Here is a 9653-nt window from a genome sequence, read left to right on the forward strand (position 1 = left end):
TACCGCCCGGGCGCGGGGAGATGGCCCCCCACCGCAGCTCCCGCCCCCGTCCCTCCTCGCGCAGCAGGGTGGGAGCGCTGGACACTCCTGTCCCCTTTATTACCATGTACTGGCTGGAACTTAATGCTACATAAATCTCAGATTATGAAGTCACAGCTCTACATATTCTTGGCTCCAAATGGTCCTCTGCACGGAACCGCCGGTGGTGCAGGGGTGGGGGCGGGGGGAGCAGCAGGGCACCGTCTGGGGGCCAGGGCTCCCTCACCGGGGCGTTTGAAAAATGAGTCTCCTCTCCCCAGCTGCTACCGTGGAGCATACAATTCCAATGCCTGAGAGATTATTTGTCCCGCAACAAATGAACGAAGGAGCAGAAGAAGGCTTCCGCACAAGTGCCGAGAGCCTCAGAGAAGCAATGGCCTGAGCTCATGAAGGTAAGGAGGGACCGGCTGATGGAGAAGCCATGAGTCTCTGGGGGGCGCTGTCGGGGCCGCGCGTCCCGGAAATCTGCTTGGGGGCGTCCCCAGGGGCTTTCTGCCTCCCCGAGTTTCCCCGATGTCTTCCTCGCCGCCCTCTGTTCTGCCAGGACCTCGGTGGCATGCCTTTGTTCTCTGCCATAGACTCCGAGTTATTCTTGCCCTGGCCCAGCTGGACTTCCTTTGCTTCCCCTTTTCTGTCTTTCCTCCTCCTCCCGGTGAAACCCAGCCTCCCGTCCTTGGGCCCCTCTCCTGCCCCGGCCGACCTCCCCTGGGCAGACACTCCGACCCAGGCTGGGTGGGGCTGGTTGTTTGTCGGTCCCCAGTGCTGGCCAGTGGCTCTGTGCCTCCACTGTCCCGAGGGTCCTTGGCCCCTGCAGGCTCCCGGTCCTGGGCCACGTCTGCTCCCTGTCTGTCTGAGGCAGTGCGGGGTGATGGTGAGTACTTGACATACATTCAGGCTCAGTCCTAACGACACTTAACACTTTTTGTCAAATTGTTTCTAAAGAAGATGTGGGGGGTGTGGGGGGGGGCTGTATGAGTAATGGAATATTACTTGGCCATCAAAAAACAAAATCTTGCCATTTGCAACAACGTGGAAGGAACGAGAGGGTATGATGCTGAACGAAGTAAGTCACTCAGAGAAAGACAAATATCACGTGATTTCATTCATTTGTGGAATTTAAGAAAAAAAACAGATGAACACATGGGAAGGGGAGGAAAGAGACGAGAAAGAAACAAACCACAAGACATGCTCTAAAAAAATTTTTTTTAATGTGTATTTATTTTTGAGAGAGAGACAGACAGAGCAGGAGCAGGGGAGGGCCGGACAGAGAAGGAGACACAGGATCCGAAGCAGGTTCCAGGCTCCGAGCTGTCAGCACAGGGCCCGATGCGGGGCTTGACTCCACGAACCACAAGATCAGGACCTGAGCCGAAGTCGGATGCTTAACTGGCTGAGCTCTGCTGGGTATCCGCGTCCTGGCTCACTAGCCTTGGGCGTGATTCTCAATTTCATCCTGTAACACCTGCTGCTGACTCAGGGTATCGCCCTGGCCGCCTGTGGCACTGGGGTCCCTCCCAACGTCTGTGTCCCCTGTGGGTTTCCTCTTCTGCCCTCGCCACTGCCGAGACGGCGTCCTTGTCCCTGTTAGAGAAAACCAGAGCCGGACGGTAGTTGGTAGTCAAAATGGTAAAAACCAGTTTTATTCGGTAACTATTTCAACAGAGGGAAAGTGACCCCAGTGTGGAACCAGATCCGATTCCTAAAACCACCAGAAAGTGGAGATTTACAGCCAAGGTGCGGGGTCGGGGAGCCCGGAGGTTGCTGAGACCGAGGGGTAGTTCTTGACTAAAGTGACCCGACAGGAGTCTTGCTGAAGGCAGGTCACCCGCGGGCAGGGGGAGCAGGAAGCCAGTCAGATATGGAGGGTCAGAGATTCTGGCTACACAATGTGACGGGATTTCTGCTAGGACTGGTCAATACGAGGACTGACCCGGAAGCCCCGAGATGTGACCGAAGTGGTCCAGGAGGGTGTGCTATCACCCCACAGCAGAAAGCCCCAAACCCTGTCCCCTCCCCCCGGGACAATGAACACACTGGCGTCTTTGGGGCCAGAGCACAGTCTCCTCTGGCCACGTGTCCTTCTGAAGGGGAAGGGCCATCCCGCAGGTGACCGGCTGTTTGGTGACATCTACACGTGACCTTCCCTGTGCACCTGTGCCTTTCCCCTCCAGGCCCCTCCTCCAAGATCTGGCCCTTCTCCTTGACCGCGAGCTCGGACCAGGTGCTAGGTTGTTGAAGACGTGGCTCCTGGGTCCCGTCCGAGCAAATTAGTGACCAAAAACCCTCTACACGCCCTCCGCTCCCTGGTGAGAGGCAGCCTTGTGACCACTTCTCCCGGGAAGCGCTGGGCAGGGCTGAGGCACGACGAGGGGGCTCTGTCTTTCTCCTTCTCCGGGGTGTCCTCACCGGCACCGGCTCCCCTGCCCTTCGCGGGAGGCTCCGCGGGTCCGCGCACGCAGCCCCTTTAGTCCCCTCTGCAGATGAGGGCAGGTGCGAACTTCACCTGGCATCGCGCCTCAGGCCAGGGAGAACCCGGCCTCCCGACCCCCAGTCTTCCTCCTTCTTCCATGTTCGGACCGCGGACCCTCCGTGGGGAGGGCCCCTGCGGGAGGGAGCACGTGTTTGCGAAACAGGTTCTTGCAAAAAATGTGGTGCTGACACCATTCTCTGTCCCGACGGACCCCAAAGGCCTGCTACAAATGCTCCGGGACAGGCATCCCCTTTCTGCTCTGCCTGCTGGGTGTTGGCTCTAGGCCTCCCGGGGATCCAGGGGATGGCACGGGTCACAGGTCAGGGGGAGAGGGTACCCGAGGGAGTGGTCCACGCGCTGCTGGGAGCCCTGGAAGAACAGGCAGGCTCTGCAGGACTTGTGCTGGGTGAGCTACCTCCCATCCCGAGGCCTCTGCTCTCTCCGGCAAACCCCCCACCAGGCGGACGCTCGCCCTCCACCCGCAGAGCCATCACTCTCAAAAGCCGTCACTTGCACCTTCCCGTCTCAAACCCCAAATACTCCTCCCTGTAGGCCTTTGAGGGGGAGTGGCTGTCACGCGTTACAGATGGGGACCCGGAGGGTTCGGCAGGTCAGTGGCTTGCCTGGAGTCGCGCAGCCCGGGGTGGGGGCAGGCTGCGGGTCTCCTGGTATTTTCTCCCGTCTTGGGCCACTTCTTTGCAGAGAACTCATACAGTCTCTGCCCAGGGGATTAGACTGTGGGGCACCTGCTGGGATCTGAGACAAAGGTCTTCAGGAGAGGCCAAGGGAACAGGAGCTCGGCAGGTGAGGCCCGGTGGACGACCAGCAGCCCCTGGGCGGAGGGAGGGCACGTTCCTGGCCCCTGGCTCCCAGCGGCTACATCGGGGCCCTCGAGGTGCGTGGTGACAAATTTCCGCGGCGCCTCGTTTCCCGTAAAGGATGGTCAGTGCAGCTCACCTCCCAGGGGCTCAGGGTGAGTTCCGCAAACCTCATCCCTCTCTTGCTCTCACACCGGAAGGCCCATAAACGGTGCTTGTGGCGACCCGTGGGGTGGAGGGACCACAGCGCGAGAGAACTGCGGGATGCACGTGAGCCTCGTCGACAGCGTGAGCGGAGTCCGGCCGGGGGCGAGGAGGCCCGCGGATGCCCGCCATGCGTGCGGAGCCTGGGGGGAGGCACCTCCTCCTTCTTTAACCTTTCAAGTTTATAAAGTTGTGTTCGTCTAGCTTGTGGAAGAAGAGGAATTAGTGATTTATTTGCACAGGTTTTCTGAAAAGTCTTTTTCAAGGATTGCCGGGAGCTGGCCTGTTGGGGAGACGGATGGACAGCTCTGGCCGTAAAGATCCCTAAGTGACATTTTTGTGAGAGTTATTTTCAGAGGGTCATTGCTGCAAAATTGCAAGAGCAAACCCGCGCTTAGCGCCTGAGTCTTCTAGAAAACGCTGCTGCAGAGAGCCAGCCCGAGGCCATGAGCACGGAAGGCGTTCATTGGTGCGGGCCATCGGGAGAGAGACCCATCCGTCTGACCTCTCAGACTCAGAACTGGCCGCAGCATCCTGTGCAGGAGGGCCAGGACTCCAGGCCGGCCTTGGGGCACAAAGCTGGGCCAGCACAACTCTCCTTCTCCGGGACCAGAAGGCGAGGATGGGCCCCACGCCCTTTGGATCACGTGGCTTGGATCCCAAGTCCCCAGATCTGAGCTCCAAGGTCAGCATTTTCCTCCTGAGACCTGGACACAACCTCGGGCCAGGAGGATGCCCCGGGATAGACAAGGACTTGGGAGTGAGCTGAGGAATGAGATCACGGCCCGTACTTAGCAGCACGAGGACCCACAGAGCCTCAGTTTCCACATCAAGAATGGGTGCATGGATAACTACGTCACTTGGTCGTTACTTACTCATCAGACGTAAGGTGTCTCCGAGTGCCGCTGATCACCCTCAGCTACCGCCAGAGGTTCTGCTTGTGTGCCACGCCCTCCCACCACGTGGCATTGGCATGCACCTTGTGGACTGTCAAACCACACCACTTTTGTGTGGCCGTCAGCAGCATGGAAGTGAAGTCAACTTGCTACTGCGTTTGTATTGGTTTCCAATCGATTTGTAACACATTTTCACGACTTGAGTGGCTTGAAGCAGCACAAGATTCTTACCCTTTGGTTCTGTGGGTCAGACAGCTGACGTGGACGTCCCCGGGCTGAAACCACGGCCCGGCCCCTTCCAGCCTCTGGAGGCTCCACATCCCTTGGCTCCCGGCCCCTCCCACCACCTTCAGAAGCAGCCAAACACTCTCCCTATTTCCAGGTCAGATGGTTAGCGTCCTTCATTCCTCCTTGCCTCGTAGCCTTCCGGAGGTCAGGACGCGGGCAGTTTGGGGGGCCGTTATTCCGCTGACCAACCTCTGTATTCTTAAGACTGCTTCATAGTTACAGTCTGATTCTCTGGACCTTGTCGATTAAGAATTTCCTGTATTTCTGACTGTCCGCACAGCACGCTCCTCTGTGATCCCCAGCACTCATGTAGCACTCCGGAAGGGGATGATCCACTTGGGGGTCTGGATTTTCCAAGCCACTGGTCCCATTCTGCAAGCTTCAGGCGCGCACATGCCCAGGCACTGACCACTGTGAGAAGACCACCAAGTGGCCAACAGGCATGACTAAATACGTCCGGATTTCCAAGGCGCTACGAGCAATGGTTCATCCTAGAATTGACGAAATACGGCATTCTTTTATACGACCGACAACGAGTATCAGACTGTACTTGAGAGGCGGTATTCCGTTAGAATGTGAACTTGAGGACGGCACCATTTTCTCTATGGCTGATGCCACATTGCCCCTACGGGGAAGGACGCCTGGAAAGAAGTCGGCGCTCGGGGAGTGCCGAATGGACGGATGAGCGAATGAATATCGTCAATGAGACATTCTTATTATGCAGGTAAGACTTCCTCAGAATCACCAGAGGTATTAAATGAGACAACGTTGGCATGTTGTCTGCATAGAGAAAAGAAATAAACAGCTGTCTCCTCCTCGGGCCTGCCAGGCGGACAGCAGGACAGAGGGACGGACGGCCCCCAGCCCCTCGCGCTGAGTGTGTGCAAAGCGGCGTCTGAGTGACCTGGTGGAGGCTGGCGGCCTGCCCATCTGGACAGAGGGATGGATGGTTGTCATCGCAAAGAAATGGGAGACACTGGGGTCGCTGAGGTTTGCGAGGCTTTTGCTGTGTCCTGTGGTGCAAATGATCCCACATTATGTGTCACCTGCCTGACTCTCGGTGTCTTTGCACGTGTTCTTGCAGACAAAGACCCACTGGTGCCGTCACGAGTTGAGCTCAAGAAATCGACCCAGAATGTCAGGACGTCCCCAGGAAGGACGCTGAGGGCACAGACGCCCCGGGGAGAGGCCCCTCCGTACCTTCCCGACCGCGCTGGTCCCCTTGTCAAGTAGGTGGCAGGTGGAATGTCAGAGGGAACGTCTGGGCGTGCCGCCTGAGTCAGCGTGCGTGTGTCCCATCCAAGCGGGGACGTGTGACCTCTTCCGGTGTGGGCGTAGCAAGATGCCCGTGTGATAGTTCCGGACGGCAGATAAATGTTTAAACGGCCACGTCATATGATTTATGTTTCGTATCTGCTCTCGGTCTTGGGTTTAAAAATTACTTCCTATGCGAAACGCTGTCCTCTGCCTTTCTCCCGCAAATGTGCCCTTCCCGACCCTCCCCACGTGGCGTGATCATACTGACTCGGCAACGAGGATGCGCGGGCAGCCTGTGCAGGTGGAAACCTGGCTCCAGGTCCTGGGTCTGCGACCTCGTGAAGCTGTGTTTCTGGGAAGCTGTACGCGGGGTTTGCACCTGGAAACTAGTAATTTGAACTAAAGTAGGGATTGTAGGAAAAGTTCTGGATGCTGCTGATCTCTTCCCCGGGCCCTTCCTGGAAAGGAAGCACGTGGGCCTGGGGCGGGGGGGGGGAGGGGGAGACCCCAGTGTTGAATAAACATGCCAGCACCTCCCAGCTCCAAACCTTGACTCTGAGGGCAGAAAGAAACCTTACAGGGGCTCACGATACACCGGAAGCAGAGACTTAACTTCGGGACAATATATTAAATGCAGCCTCTTCTATTTTTAGGCTTCCATCTTGGGGCCTGAAACCTTGAACACCAATGAAGGAACGCACCTGTGTTTCCAAGAGGCTGGTGACCTTCAGAGTTCTTTTTCCGGGGGGAAGAAATTTAATTTAATCTCGTCTCCTCGTATTTGTTCATGTTAGATTACATTAAGTGAGTTATTTTTAATCATTGTTCATAAATCACAGCAAGGGTATGCCCTGAGGCACAAAACATTTGCATAAAGATATTAATTGTGGCTATCTCTCCTTTTGGGTTCATGGGAAATTAGATGCATGTGTAGGGGCGTAGACAGGGAAGGGGCGAGGATGGGGTGAAGGAAACAGCCCTGCTCGGGTGTCCTAGCCTTCCTGACAACCTTCTTCCGTTCACAGAGTGCAACCCAGAACCTTAAGATCCTCTCCAGATGTCTCCTCATCCGAGAAGCCCACCTTGACTTCTCTAGGCCAAAAGATGGCTCCCTCCTCCATCACATGTGAGCTGTGAACAGCCTTTCTTAGAAAACTCACCCATGGCTGAGTCCCCGTGTGGACTGGGAGCCCCCTGCCTGTCACGCACGGTGGACAGAGTGTGCCCCAGGCTGCTCTCGCGGTCGGTGTTTATTAACAGACGCTTACTGATGAAGCCTGCAGAGAATCGCTTCGTGTATAACCATGCTCTCTCTATTCCCCTGTCTTTTCCCCCTGACAGGGGCCCCTCACGCCCCCTCCCCCAGCCCCCGGGCGTGGGTAGGACGAGCATTGGGAGCCCCAGGCACTAGAGGGGAGTTTTCTGCACCCTGTGTCCTGGCTGCACAGGGGTCCAGGAAGTGCAGGGCCCAGGCCCCTCCCCTCCCTCACTTGGCTGTGGATGCACCTGCTCCTTCCGGCCCCCTCCGTCCCTGTGCTTGGTCTGAGGTTTCATGCGGAACCAGCCCTGTGCTATTTGGGAGGACGGGTCACAAGAGGGTTCTCCCTGTCACCTCCCAGCTCTGCTCCACCTTCCACCCAGGCTGTCCCTGCAACGGCTCTGCCCACCCGCCCCGGTCGGCCTGCTGGGCGTCACTGCCTTCTCCCATCCATCCACTGGCTCAGCAGCAATGGCACCAAGGACTCCACGGATGCTGGAGCAAGCCTGGGGTGGAGGGTGCCCGCGATGCAGGGCTCGAGAGCTGGTTCTCGCTCAGCCGTTCACTCCCCAGAGCCCAGACGCTTCACCCTGACTCTGACGGGGTCTCTAGTGTCCTGGGGCCTGTCCTGGTGCAAAGTGTGGCCATCTAGATGAGCACTCTCAGCCCGGACACTGCCTGGGCCCTCTGTTCAAATAGGTTCAAGGGGCGCCTGGGTGGCTCAGTCGGTTAAACGTCCGACTTCGGCTCAGGTCATGATCTCACGGTTTGTGGGTTCGAGCCCCGTGTCGGGCTCTGTGCTGACAGCTCAGAGCCTGGAGCTGCTTCGGATTCTGTGTCTCCCTCTCTCTCTGCCCCTCCCCCACTCTCACTCTCTCTGTCAAAAATAAGTGAACATTAAAAAAATGCATTCAAAAAACTGAATCAACAGGAGGCTCCCTGAGGGGTGTCTCCGAGATTTTCAGAGGCCTGTGTGGGTGGGGGTTCCCTTGGGGTGGGGGTTCAAGGCCACATGTTTCCTGGCTTTGCTATTGATTATATCACACACGCGTGCGTCCTACAGTGTCCTGGGGGGACTGCAGTGACACAATCACGGCCAGGAGAACAGCACTGAGGACGCTTGACCTGCACTTGCCCCTCGAACGCCCCCGGCGGCCGCATCCCGTCGATGCTGTCTGCGCTTCGGCAGCCCCAGCGAGGGAGCTGAGGTACAGAGAGCCTCAGACGCTTGGGTGATCAGGGCGAAGTTCAGAGCTGAGCTCACAGGGGTCCCCACGCCCTCATGCCCCCGTCTCAAGGACATGGTCCCTGGGCCGCCCCAGGGTGGGACTTTGGGGCTCTGCCGTCCAGCTGAGCGCAGCCTGACCTGTCGTTCAGAGAGAAATGAGCGCATCTGATGAAATCCATTGGTGCCCCTTCCTAATTAACTGTCTTTATTACATCAGGAGTCCCCACGCCAGCCATGGGCTGAGTCCGAGTCCCCTCGTCCGTAATAGGTGACCTGGTGCCTGGCCTTCCACGGAAAGGGAGCGCCTCGGGGGGGCGGGCCCAGCAGAGAGGAGAAAGCACCGGAAGACAACGTGGTGGGACTGGCGGGGCTCTACTGGCCTGTCCACCCTCCCGGAGCCACAAGCCCAGCTTCGCGGCCATGTCCCCTTTCTTTGCGGAAAGCCTCCCTCCGGGGCCCATCTTCAGTGGCCTCCCTAGCATCACCGGACGTTGCCGCTGGTTCCCCCACGCTCATGCCAGCCAGCCTCAGCAGGGCGTGACTGCTGAGCTTCTCATTTTCTTCCCCCTTAATTCGTTTCTGTGTTTTTGCAGAAACGACAGGCTGAGCTTCGAGGCGACGGTGAGGCTGCTGCCGGTGGGATTTTAGCGCCGCATTAAAGACAGCTTCCAAATGCAAGTGTTGTTATACGTTTATTTCCAGCCTCGAGAAACATCTCGACAGTCTGACCCGCGTTACGGAGGCTCTCGTGTCTGTGAGTGAATTATCTTCGACAGTAAACCAGGGCTTTAGGAGGGGCTCACCATGTCCTCAGGAGGGTCTCCGGGGGAAACGGAGTGGCTGAACTTGGCCAAGACCACAGGGTCTGGGGCAGCAGAGACACTGCTCTGTATTTTGATTTTGTGATTGTACCGGTCCGTCCACCCACCCAGTCACCACTTGCTGTGTTCCTGCCACGTAGCAGGTGCCGTATGAAGCCCTATGACAGAAGCGGAGTCCCTTCCCACCGATGGCTCCTGGTGCTTAGTCTCTGCTCCAGGAGCCTCCTGTAGCGAACCTCCCGTGTCCAGAGCACCTGAGCTGGGGGTGTGTTTGTGGGGAGTTACCCCAACAACCCAGGAGTCAGAATCACCGAAGCGACTCCACCGTAATTATCTTACAGGTCCTCTGTTCGTATTTACATGACAGTTAGCTG

At 57.5% G+C, this 9653-nt stretch overlaps 1 long non-coding RNA gene across 2 annotated transcripts; it reads left to right on the plus strand.

The window, feature by feature from the left end:
* Positions 1 to 254: 254 nt before the first annotated feature.
* On the plus strand, positions 255 to 9121 carry LOC122240167. Of its 2 annotated transcripts, XR_006219528.1 has the most exons (7): positions 3538 to 5439; positions 5545 to 5705; positions 5800 to 5944; positions 6626 to 6776; positions 6998 to 7098; positions 8294 to 8438; positions 9052 to 9121. It is a non-coding gene; the product is annotated as an uncharacterized LOC122240167 (long non-coding RNA). The 2 variants fall into 2 exon arrangements; XR_006219527.1 differs by lacking the exons at positions 3538 to 5439; positions 5545 to 5705 and adding an exon at positions 255 to 431.
* Positions 9122 to 9653: the final 532 nt, after the last annotated feature.

The sequence above is a fragment of the Panthera tigris genome, chromosome B4 (genome assembly GCF_018350195.1).
Source record: "Panthera tigris isolate Pti1 chromosome B4, P.tigris_Pti1_mat1.1, whole genome shotgun sequence".
Classification (NCBI taxonomy): domain Eukaryota; kingdom Metazoa; phylum Chordata; class Mammalia; order Carnivora; family Felidae; genus Panthera; species Panthera tigris.